Raw genomic sequence first — 14,355 nt, 5'->3', positions numbered from 1 at the left:
AGCAAATGAGAACCAGAAGAGCACACATCTTGTTCTCTTTAAAGGCGTCTCTAGCTGCAGTCCTGTGGGAGGAAGTTGAGCTTTGCTCGCTTCGCTATACCGCTCCACTGGGGATCATGGCACTGGCTGTGTGCCAAATGGCACCCTATTCCCTATACAGCTCCTCATGGCCCTGGTCATAGTAGTGCACTACATAGGGAACATGGTGCTGTTTGGGACGAAGACACCGTTTCAGGCACTTCATTTCTATGGCGATACTAATTCAACTCAGTGTTGGAAAAGAGACCAGTCTGAACAGCTTCTTTCTCTTCTCAGTCAGTGTTCCCTCTCTCTGTCTCTCTCTCTCCTGCCACTTAACCCTGTAACTGTTGTTCAAACACAAGACAAGCTGGCAACTAGCTACCTGTCTCTCTCCTATTTTCCACTGTACTGTTTAGACTATCGCCTCCACTCTCCCCCATCTCTCTCAGCCTCCACTCTCCCTCATCTCTCTCAGCCTCCACTCTCCCCCATCTCTCTCAGCCTCCAGTCTCCCCATCTCTCTCAGCCTCCACCCTCCCCCATCTCTATCAGCCTCCACTCTTCCCATCTCTCTCAGCCTCCACTCTCCCCCATCTCTCTCAGCCTCCACCTTCCCCATTCTCTCTCAGCCTCCACTCCCCTGCTAACTCTCAGCCCCCACTCTCCCCTATCTCTCTCAGCCTCCACTCTCCCCATCTATCTCAGCCTCCACTCTCCCCCATCTCTGTCAGCCTCCACTTTCCCAATCTCTCTCAGCCTCCACTCTCCCCATCTCTCTCAGCCTCCACTTTCCCCATCTCTCTCAGCCTCCACTTTCCCCATCTCTCTCAGCCTCCACTTTCCCCCCACTTCTCAGCCTCCACTCTCCCCCCTTCTCACTCAGACTCCACTCCCCCCCCATCTCTCTCAGCCTCCACTCTCCCCCATCTCTATGAGCTTCACTCTCCCCCCTCTCTCAGCCTCCACTTTCCCCCCACTTCTCAGCCTCCACTTTCCCCATCTCTCTCAGCCTCCACTTTCCCCCCACTTCTCAGCCTCCACTCTCCCCCCACTTCTCAGCCTCCACTCTCCCCCCTTCTCACTCAGCCCACTACTACTACTATTACTACCACTACTACTACTACTACTACTACTACTACTACTACTATTACTACCACTACTACTACTACTACTACTACTACTACTACTATTACTACTACTACTATTACTACCACTATTACTACTACTACTACCATTGCTACTACTATTACTACTACCACTACAATTACTACTACTACTATTACTACTACTACTACTAGTACTATTTCTACTACTACTACTACTACTACCACTATTGCTACTATTACTACTACTACTACCACTATTACTACTACTACTACTACCACCATTACTACTACTAATACCACTATTACTACTACTGTTACTACTACTACTACTATTACTACTACCACCACCACCACCGCCACCACCACCACCACTACTACTACCACTACTACCACTACTACTACTACTACTACTACCACTATTACTACTACTACCACTATTACTACTACTACTACTAATACTGTTACTACTACTACCACTAATACTACTACTACCACCACTATTACTACTACTACTACCACTACTACTACTACTATTACTACTACTATTGCTATCACTACTACCACTATTACTACTACTAGTAGTACTATTTCTACTACCACTACTACTACCACCACTATTACTACTATTACTACTACTATTACTACTACTATTACTACTACTACCACTATTACTACTACTACTACTACTACCACTATTACTACTACTACTACTACTATTAATACTACTACTATTACTACCACTACTACTAATACCACTACTACTACTACTACTATTACTACCACTACTACTACTACAACTATTACTACCACTAATACCACTACCACTACTACTACTACTACTACTACTATTACTACTACTACGAGTACTACTATTACTACTAGTACTATCACTACTAGTACTAGTTCTATCACTATTACTACTACTACTACTACCATTACTACTACTACTACTACTACTATTACTACTACTACTACCACTATTACTACTACTACTAGTACTATTTCTACTACTACTACTACTACCACCACTATTACTACTACTATTGCTATTACTACTATTACTACTACTATTACCGATACTATTACTATTACTACTACTACCACTATTACTACTACTACCACCACTATTACTATTACCACTATTACTACTATTACTACTATTACTATTACTACTACTACTATTACTACTACTACTATTACTACTACTACTATTACTACTATTACTATTACTACTACTACTAGTACTACTATCACTATTACTACTATTACTACTATTACTAGTACTACTATTACTATTACTACTACCACTACTACTACTACTACTATTACCACTATTACTACTACTACTATTACTACTACTACTATTACTACTATCACTATTACTACTATTACTACTATCACTATTACTACTATTACTACTATTACTATTACTACTACCACTACTACTACTACTACTACTATTACCCCTATTACTATTACTACTACCACTGTTACTACTACTACTACCACTGTTACTACTACTACTACTACTACTACTACTATTACTACTATTACCGATACTATTACTACTACTATTACTACTACTGCTGCTGCTAATGTTACTACTACTACTACTACTACTACTACTACTACTACTGCTACTATTACTACTACTACACTGATGCTAATATGACTACTATTCATACCACTACTACTGCTAGTAACAGCACAAAGCAGTATCAGATAATGTCTTGCCCTTCGTAAACCATGGTATCAAATAGATTTCTATGGTCTCCCAGGATGCAAATGTCCCGCCAGCTGACTTTGTGACTGCCTGATTCTCTTTCACCAGCACCTAGTGACACTAGTACTATTTCTACTACTACTACTACTACCACTATTGCTACTATTACTACTACTACTACCACTATTACTACTACTACTACAACCACCATTACTACTACTAAAACCACTATTACTACTACTGTTACTACTACTACTACTATTACTACTACCACTAATAATAATAATACTACTACTACCACCACCACCACCACTACTACTACTACCACCACCACCACCACCACCACCACCACCACTACTACTACCACTACTACCACCACTACTACTACTACTACTACTACTACTACTACTACTACCACTATTACTACTACTACCACTATTACTACTACTACTAATACTGTTACTACTACTACCACTAATACTACTACTACCACCACTATTACTACTACTACTACCACTACTACTACTACTACTACTATTACTACTACTAGTGCTATCACTACTACTACTACCACTATTACTACTACTAGTAGTACTATTTCTACTACTACTACTACTACCACCACTATTACTACTATTACTACTACTATTACTACTACTACTACTACTACTACCACTATTACTACTACTACTACTACTACCACTATTACTACTACTACTACTATTACTACTACTACTATTACTACAACTACTACTAATACCACTACTACTACTACTACTACTATTACTACCACTACTACTACTACAACTATTACTACCACTAATACCACTACCACTACTACTACTACTACTATTACTACTACTACGAGTACTACTATTACTACTAGTACTATCACTACTAGTACTAGTTCTATCACTATTACTACTACTACTACTACCATTACTACTACTACTACTACTATTACTACTACTATTGCTATTACTACTACTACTACCACTATTACTACTACTACTAGTACTATTTCTACTACTACTACTACTACCACCACTATTACTACTACTATTGCTATTACTACTATTACTACTACTATTACCGATACTATTACTATTACTAATACTACCACTATTACTACTACTACTACTACCACCACTATTACTATTACCACTATTACTACTATTACTACTACTATTACTACTACTACTATTACTACTACTACTACTATTACTACTACTACTATTACTACTATCACTATTACTACTATTACTATTACTACTACTACTAGTACTACTATCACTATTACTACTATTACTACTATTACTAGTACTACTATTACTATTACTACTACCACTACTACTACTACTACTATTACCACTATTACTACTACTACTACTACTACTACTATTACTACTACTACTATTACTACTACTACTATTACTACTATCACTATTACTACTATTACTACTATTACTATTACTACTACTACTATTACTACTATCACTATTACTACTAGTACTACTATTACTAGTACTACTACTACTACTACTATTACTACTACCACTACTACTACTACTACTACTACTACTACTATTACCCCTATTACTATTACTACTACCACTGTTACTACTACTACTACTACTACTATTACTACTATTACCGATACTATTACTATTACTACTACTATTACTACTACTGCTGCTGCTAATGTTACTACTACTACTACTACTACTACTACTGCTGCTACTATTACTACTACTACACTAAAGCTAATATGACTACTATTCATACCACTACTACTGCTAGTAACAGCACAAAGCAGTATCAGATAATGTCTTGCCCTTCGTAAACCATGGTATCAAATAGATTTCTATGGTCTCCCAGGATGCAAATGTCCCGCCAGCTGACTTTGTGACTGCCTGATTCTCTTTCACCAGCACCTAGTGACAATCCAACAAGTTCCTTCCTGTCCTACTCTCCTTTCCTCTCTTCCTCTGCCCTATTCCCACTTAATCTGAAAACCAAGACCTTACAATATCTCCCTCTCCTCTCCCTCTCCTCTTCTGTGGTTTCGCATTCTCATTCCGCACAAAGGAACTACGGCTAAAAGATACTATTTCTGCAGTAAGACATTAAAAAAAAGGATACGCTCTTTAAATCTCCCCAATCATAACAGATCAGTGTTGAATCTCCAGAACTGGGCTCAGTAGATTACTGTCATCTTCTACTACTTGTCCCTTGTAGCTAACAACCTCCAATTAACAGCCCCTGCTGTGCCCATCCCTGTCCTGACGCAGAGTCGGCATGACAGCCGGGGAGATTAGCAGTCCTGCATGTTCCTCTAGACACGCTCTGGCAAGCCGTGTCATCATCACAAACCTTTCCAGGGGAAATACATATTCAAGAGAGAGAGAGAGACACACACAACTTGTTGTGTCTGAAATGGCAGCCTATTCCCTATGTAGTGCACTACTTTAGACCAAAGCACCCTATTCCCTATGTAGTGCACTACTTTAGACCAGGGCACCCTATTCCCTATGTAGTGCAGAACTTTTGACCATGGCACTCTGGGTTCTGCTATGGGATCTGGTTTAAAGTAGTCCACTGCATAGGGAATAGGGTGCCATTTGGGAAGCAAACCAAGAGAAGACAGAAGAAGAAAAATACCCAAACTATGTAGAATGAGAAGGGATAGAACACCAGGAAACAGCTAGCTTCACACTGTTGTTCCTTACAGATTTACACAGCAGAGTGCCGAGCCCACCAACAAAGCCATTGCCATGAGCCAAACTGAGACCAGAAGAAACTGAGGAGTGATAAGCATGATACAGAGACAGGCTCTCTCCTTCTCCTTCTTCCTCACCCCGCTCTCTCTCTCTCACCCCCTCTCACTCTCTTTATCTCCCTCTCTCTCTCTCTTTGTCTCTACCTCTCCATCTCTCACCCCTCTCTGTCTCTACCTCTCCATCTCTCTCTCACCCCTCCCTCTCTCTGTCTCTACCTCTCCATCTCTCTCTCTCTCACCCCCTCTCACTCTCTCTCTCTTTATCTCCCTCTCACCCCCCCACCCTCTCCTTCCTCTCTTTGTCTCCACCTCTCCCACTCACCCCTGCCTCTCTTTCTTTGTCTCCACCTCTCTCTCACCCCTCCCTCTCTCTCTTTGTCTCTACCTCTCCATCTCTCACCCCTTTTTTTTTTTACCTTTATTTAACTAGGCAAGCCAGTTAAGAACAAATTCTTATTTTCAATGACGGCCTAGGAACAGTGGGTTAACTGCCTGTTCAGGGGCAGAACGACAGATTTGTACCTTGTCAGCTCGGGGGTTTGAACTTGCAACTTTCCAGTTACTAGTCCAACGCTCTAACCACTAGGCTACCCTACCACCCCTCTCTGTCTCTACCTCTCCATCTCTCTCTCACCCCTCGCTCTCTCTGTCGCTACCTCTCCATCTCTTTGTCTCTACTTCTCCATCTCTCTCACCCCTCCCTCTCTAGCTTTGTCTCCACCTCTCCATCTCTCATCCCTCCCTCTCTCTCTCACTCCTCCCTCTCCATCTTTGTCTCTACCTCTCCATCTCTCACCTCTCTCTATCTCTCTTTGTCTCTACCTCTCCATCTCTCACCCCTCTCTATCTCTCTTTGTCTCTACCTCTCCATCTCTCACCCCTCTCTATCTCTCTTTGTCTCTACCTCTCCATCTCTCACCCCTCTCTATCTCTCTTTGTCTCTACCTCTCCATCTCTCACCCCTCTCTCTCTATCTCTCCATCTCTATCTCACACCCCTCTCTATCTCTTTGTCTGTGTGAGCCATGTCTCTATATCAGTCCTGTATCTTGTTTTGGTAGCTGTGGGATAGGGTTGGAAATCAATAGGTATATATCAATAATTGAAAGGAAGAGATTGCCAAACATTTTTTAATGAAGAGATCATTGAAGAGATTCCCAATTGTTTTGTGTGGTTTTTTTCCCACGCTGATCTTAACTTTGTTTGTACATAATGTCTCCGCCATCATTTCCTATGACCCCCCCAAAAATCTTCTGGACATCAGAACTGCCCTCCCAAGCAAAAAGACAGTAACTGCTCATTTCGTCAAAAATTAGTTAATGTCATTTTTGTTGCATTACATACATGCTTAATCACGTGGACAAGTATCCTGCCTCTATTGTATTGAGTTCAGGAGAACATGGGGGTCGTTTTAGCAGTAACTGCAAAACGTTTCAACCTGCCTTTGGCTGTTTTACCTTGGTTTCATATCACTTTATTCTGATAGTGATGCAGTCAAACCTGTATGACACTGACTGACAGCTACACACACACACATTGCTAATCTAGGGATACAACACCACGGCACCCTATTCCCGGCAGAAAATGATGGTTGAACGGGCTCTGAAACGCCGACATCCAGACCCTGGTAAGAACTTGCTAGCTAAGTACATCTGACATCAATATTAATTAGCTAGCAAGTAAAGCGAGCGTAGACAAACAATGCTACCTGCTCTCATAAGAGGAGATCTGCAATTGATACTAACTTCAATCTATTTGCCATAAAATGAATTATATTCTGAAATTTCATCTGATGGTTTCTTTGAATCACCGTACATACACCATACACACCATTTCTAGCCAGTGACAACCACCTAGCTAAAACTGACGCGCCCAAAACCAAAACCTACCTAGCTAGCATTAGCATGAAGCAATAGATTTGTGCTACATGTTCCCATGAGAGACTATCAGCACTTTATACTAGCTTGAATCTATTATACCTAGAATTAAAATAATCCCTATAGTTATATTCTGACATTCCATGGGTTATTTGAATCAGTAACATTACACACACACACACACACACACACACACACACACACACACAATTGCTCATCAATAATATATCTACTCACATGTTCAGGGTTTTTGGTTCTCTTTTCTATTTCACTGTCCCAGTCAGGAAAGTTAAAATCCCAAATTATATCTGTCACCTTTGTTGGTGGTATATGTCATACCTTTGTTGGTGGTATATGTCATTAGCACAACAAGCTTGGACTTGCCAGCTCAATGTACCTGCTTCAGTGCCGTCATTACATGAACGCAGAAAAACAACAGTTTTTCATGACTTCCACCAATCCCCGTGGTCTAGATGACTAGTATCTATGCGGATCAAAGTTGCCATGTTGAGGGTGTATTAGGACAGGACAACCACGTCAACACTATTCCTGTCAATGTCCTTCCATGCAACAAAAATAAAAGTGTATTTGTAAATAAAGATGAACATTTAAGAGCCTTTTTGGGGGCAGGTATGAAATTAAGTTATTAAATTAAGTTATTAAGTTATGACAGTGGGAATTATTATGTTTGCGCAAGATAAAATCAACATATTATAGAATAATTGAAAACGATTATAGTTATTATGTTTGCACACCAGAAAATGTCAGTATTAATTATTATCATCTGATTAGAATCATTAGGATGCATGTCCCTGATTACTTTCTCCAAGATTCCACCAATGGGTAAGCCATGTGGTCACCAAATGCAAGAGGCAATGTACACATATTTTTTTTCAGAGGGTAGGCAAAATGAGATATGGGAAAAGTATTGGTAGATGAAGTATAAGGAGAAGAGGACATGGATCTTCCACATGGTGGCACAGCAATCTAAGAAAAAAAATCACTGTTGGAGCTGACAGGTCGACGCAGCAGGTCGTTTCTGTACCATGTTCCAAACCAGAGCGGCTGACAGGTCAACGCAGCAGGTCGTTTCTGTACCATCTTCCAAACCAGAGCGGCTGACAGGTCAACGCAGCAGGTCGTTTCTGTACCATCTTCCTAACCAGAGCGGCTGACAGGTCAACGCAGCAGGTCGTTTCTGTACCATCTTCCAAACCAGAGTGGTTCTGTACAACAGGTGTGCAATGTGTTTTTTCTGACAACATTGGGCTACCACCCAGAGAATGACAGGCTGATTGTCTTGACGATGGGCAAGTCAATCACCACCAAACTGATTCCACCAAAGGACCGGAGGGGAAACAAAGCTTCAGCAAATTTAACATGAATCCTGCAACACATTGAGTCCTTCCATCCCCCAATCAGCCACTACAGACGAGAGCCCCACATCGCCTCTACCTCCCTACTGACGTCAATATTCGGTTCATGCATAATGACTACAAGGAGAATGTCACGTTCCCCAGTTTCTGTGTTGTGGGTTTGTGTAAATGTATGTGTGTATTTCAGGAAATGGCTTCTTGGATTCCCCCAAGCAGCTGATTGGTCGGCCCCAGAGATGCCAGCTGCGGTTACGAAACCCTATCGCAAGGCGGCAAAGGGAAGGAACATCAGCTTGGAGAGGAGGAGTGCGAGCTCTGTTTGGTGCAGGGTCATCATCTGAAGACGGAACACAGGGAGAACGAGGCCATGGAAACCCAAGCCTGCCGAGACAACAGCCATGCAGCACCCGAATTCACCATCACCAACCTCGACTGTAGAAAATACGAGGAACATAAGAAGTCTGCAGGGGCAGAGCAGAAGCCATTACCGGGCTGATGCACAGAAAGATTGGCCAGAGGACTGGTCTGTGAGGAACATTGATATGCAAAAAGGTTATCATGCTCCCTCGCATGCCAGGTGTGAAAACAACATTGTTCACAAGAAGAATCGTTGCCTTTAACGAGACATTCGCCACCATTGGAAAATGAGTCTCAAAATAAGAAGAAAACAATGAAGGAACAGCTGGTCGGAAGGCAGAGGAGAATACTTAATCTTACGTAACAGAGAGAGAGAGAGATGTCAAGCCATCGGTGGAAAACTGGTCCCTCCTAACATCACTGGGGAGTCTATGCTGACTCAACTTTGATGCAGGACATCACCCTCAAGTTCTGCGAGCCATGACACACCTTCACGACTGCAGACAGTTTCCACCATGGCGTGGAACAGGAAATGAAAGCTCGACCTGGAGGTGTGGTGTACGACTTCGGGGACTTCCTCCATGTGGTCGCCACTTCCAAAGCAGGCAAAGTGGAGGTGGTAGAAATGAAAAAGGAAAACATCCTGTCATGGAAAGCTGGCCATTCCATCGTGTAGCTGAAGAAGGCAGCAGCACCAAAGCTGGAAGAGATGGCTGAGATCCAGATGAGGTGTGGATCCAGGTGTGGATTCTACAAAGTCGCCCATGAAGAAAAGGACTTCACAGAGCTTGACTTCCTCATGAAGAAAGTCACTCTAGAGACACTACGTATACAGGATAGAGGGATAGAAGAGTCCAAGAAGATGAACATCATCACCAAACTGTGTCCTCTGATACCTGCAAAATAGAAGGCAGTTCTGGAATGACTTGGCTTTGAACAGATGAGGAGTAATGTGGAGGAGCACTGAAGAAGATTGACTTAAAAATGAAATGTTACTTAAAAATGAAATGTTACTAGTCAACATTTTTTCAATTGTAGCTAAATGTCATTTGGGTCCTCTTATGAATATGAATATGTAAATATGTTTCAAATGTATTCTTAAATCTGTTATTTACTTATCCATTCAAAAGTGTCATTTGAAAAAATACAAATAAAATGTTTTTATTAGCAATCTCATGGTCATTTTTGATCATTTGTATTATCCTACATCATACTTCTATCATGTTCCATCAATATATATTACACGACATGTAATTCAAACAACTGCAGTGCTGCTTTTCACATAACAAGACATGGGCTACTTGTCAAACACAGTATGTAATGTGACTGACGCAGAACCTACATCTCTATGTAAATGCAACTGGTATCTTAGTGGACGACACACAAAGGATGCAGTTGTAAATTCAACTGGTATCTTAGTGGACGACACACAAAGGATGCAGTTGTAAATTCAACTGGTATCTTAGTGGACGACACACAAAGGATGCAGTTGTAAATTCAACTGGTATCTTAGTGGACGACACACAAAGGATGCAGTTGTAAATTCAACTGGTATCTTAGTGGACGACACACAAAGGATGCAGTTGTAAATTCAACTGGTATCTTAGTGGACGACACACAAAGGATGCAGTTGTAAATTCAACTGGTATCTTAGTGGACGACACACAAAGGATGCAGTTGTAAATTCAACTGGTATCTTAGTGGACGACACACAAAGGATGCAGTTGTAAATTCAACTGGTATCTTAGTGGACGACACACAAAGGATGCAGTTGTAAATTCAACTGGTATCTTAGTGGACGACACACAAAGGATGCAGTTGTAAATTCAACTGGTATCTTAGTGGACGACACACAAAGGATGCAGTTGTAAATTCAACTGGTATCTTAGTGGACGACACACAAAGGATGCAGTTGTAAATTCAACTGGTATCTTAGTGGACGACACACAAAGGATGCAGTTGTAAATTCAACTGGTATCTTAGTGGACGACACACAAAGGATGCAGTTGTAAATTCAACTGGTATCTTAGTGGACGACACACAAAGGATGCAGTTGTAAATTCAACTGGTATCTTAGTGGACGACACACAAAGGATGCAGTTGTAAATTCAACTGGTATCTTAGTGGACGACACACAAAGGATGCAGTTGTAAATTCAACTGGTATCTTAGTGGACGACACACAAAGGATGCAGTTGTAAATTCAACTGGTATCTTAGTGGACGACACACAAAGGATGCAGTTGTAAATTCAACTGGTATCTTAGTGGACGACACACAAAGGATGCAGTTGTAAATTCAACTGGTATCTTAGTGGACGACACACAAAGGATGCAGTTGTAAATTCAACTGGTATCTTAGTGGACGACACACAAAGGATGCAGTTGTAAATTCAACTGGTATCTTAGTGGACGACACACAAAGGATGCAGTTGTAAATTCAACTGGTATCTTAGTGGACGACACACAAAGGATGCAGTTGTAAATTCAACTGGTATCTTAGTGGACGACACACAAAGGATGCAGTTGTAAATTCAACTGGTATCTTAGTGGACGACACACAAAGGATGCAGTTGTAAATTCAACTGGTATCTTAGTGGACGACACACAAAGGATGCAGTTGTAAATTCAACTGGTATCTTAGTGGACGACACACAAAGGATGCAGTTGTAAATTCAACTGGTATCTTAGTGGACGACACACAAAGGATGCAGTTGTAAATTCAACTGGTATCTTAGTGGACGACACACAAAGGATGCAGTTGTAAATTCAACTGGTATCTTAGTGGACGACACACAAAGGATGCAGTTGTAAATTCAACTGGTATCTTAGTGGACGACACACAAAGGATGCAGTTGTAAATTCAACTGGTATCTTAGTGGACGACACACAAAGGATGCAGTTGTAAATTCAACTGGTATCTTAGTGGACGACACACAAAGGATGCAGTTGTAAATTCAACTGGTATCTTAGTGGACGACACACAAAGGATGCAGTTGTAAATTCAACTGGTATCTTAGTGGACGACACACAAAGGATGCAGTTGTAAATTCAACTGGTATCTTAGTGGACGACACACAAAGGATGCAGTTGTAAATTCAACTGGTATCTTAGTGGACGACACACAAAGGATGCAGTTGTAAATTCAACTGGTATCTTAGTGGACGACACACAAAGGATGCAGTTGTAAATTCAACTGGTATCTTAGTGGACGACACACAAAGGATGCAGTTGCAACTCTTTTACACTGTCAGTAATTACACCGCTCTTGTGTTAATAGCATAAATGAGAAGTATAGTAAACTAACAAATGAAAATGGCAGATCCTGCTCTTTGCTTTGGTATTACCCTGCAATTTATAACATATCATGCCAAGGAATAAGGCAGTGACTGCTGTTTAAGGGTCAAAGGTCATGTCAGAGGTCAGGGTCAACATGAATAACAAATGTACTCATAGCAAGGCAACAGATCATTACATCTCCAATGAGCTCCCTAAAATGAATTTGGCTGGACAATAAAATCAACTTTGAAGCCATTTTTCTCAGGTCCACTCTATGAGCAGTTACTGCCTTTTAGCTTGGGAGGGAAGAGAAGAGGGAAGAGGGATCACTAACCTCGATTTGGATGAACATTTCTACTTTAATGAGTCGGAAACTATGGACTTCCTGCTTACTCCGGACCAGGAAGTGAAAGTGGCGGCAAAAGAGAGGCAGGATAGGAAGCATCCTGACGAGACTACGTCGGAGAGCAAATAGACCGACATTGCCCTCTGTTTGATTGGTGAACGTGTAGTCACTGGAGAATAAACTGGAGGAGCTCCATCAGAGACTATCCTATTAATCACTGGAGAATAAACTGGACGAGCTCCATCAGAGACTATCCTATTAATCACTGGAGAATAAACTGGATGAGCTCCATCAGATACTATCCTATTAATCACTGGAGAATAAACTGGATGAGCTCCATCAGAGACTATCCTATTAATCACTGGAGAATAAACTTGATGAGCTCCATCAGAGACTATCCTATTAATCACTGGAGAATAAACTGGATGAGCTCCATCAGAGACTATCCTATTAATCACTGGAGAATAAACTGGATGAGCTCCGTTAGAGACTATCCTATTAATCACTGGAGAATAAACTGGATGAGCTCCGTTAGAGACTATCCTATTAATCACTTAGAGACTAAAGTAAAGGTAAGGTTGTATCCTACGCATGTGACAAATAACATTTTATTTTATTTTAACTGTAAGTGCTGCTATTATCAAGTGGAAACGTCTAGGAGCAACAATGGCTCAGCCGCGAAGTGGTAGGCCACAAAAGCTCACAGAGAGCTGAGTGCTGAAGCGCGTAGCACCTAAAAATCGTATGTCCTCGGTTACAACACTCACTACCAAGTTCCAAACAGCCTCTGGAAGCAACTTCAGCACAATAACTATTCGTTGGGAGCTTCATGAAATGGGTTTCCATGGCCAAGCCGCCGCACATACACTTAAGATCACCCTGCCCAATGCCAAGAGTGGCTGGAATGGTGTAAAGCTCGCCGCCATTGGACTCTGGAGCAGTGGAATCGCGTTCTCTAAAGTGATGAATCACGCTTCAAAATCTGGCAGTCCGACAGACAAATCTGGGTTTGGCAGATGCCAGGAGAACGCTACCTGCCCCAATGCATAGTGCCAACTGTAAAGTTTGGTGGAGAAGGAATAATGGTCTGGGGCTGTTTTTCATGACTGTGGCTAAGCCCCTTAGTTCCAGTAAAGGGAAATCTTAACGCTACAGCATACAATAACATTCTAGGTGATTCTGTGCTCCAACTTTGTAGCAAAGGTTTGGGGAAGGCCCTTTCCTGTTTGAGCATGACAATGCCCCCATGCACAAAGCGAGGTCCATACAAAATGGTTTGTCGAGATCGGTGTGGAAGAACTTGACTGTCCTGCACAGAACCCTGACCCTGATATATGTATTAGATAGATATATGTATTAGATATATATATGTATTAGATAGATATATGCATTTCTATTGCAGACATACAATATTCGTTTTCATATGATATTTGATGTGATATTTATTTGATGTGATAAATGTACTGTTTCATATAAACGATGGAACATATTTAAA

At 41.3% G+C, this 14,355-nt stretch overlaps 1 protein-coding gene across 2 annotated transcripts in view; it reads right to left on the bottom strand.

Moving 5' to 3' along the window:
- LOC139386286 (mastermind like transcriptional coactivator 2) overlaps positions 1-14,355 on the bottom strand; it is a 135,361-nt gene that overhangs the window by 31,050 nt on the left and 89,956 nt on the right. The gene's annotated exons all lie outside the window — the stretch shown is intronic.

Source organism: Oncorhynchus clarkii, chromosome 27, assembly GCF_045791955.1.
Source record: "Oncorhynchus clarkii lewisi isolate Uvic-CL-2024 chromosome 27, UVic_Ocla_1.0, whole genome shotgun sequence".
Taxonomy (NCBI): Eukaryota; Metazoa; Chordata; class Actinopteri; order Salmoniformes; family Salmonidae; genus Oncorhynchus; species Oncorhynchus clarkii.
Note: the sequence above shows the minus strand (reverse complement) of the source record. Positions and strands in the feature narration are given on the sequence as shown.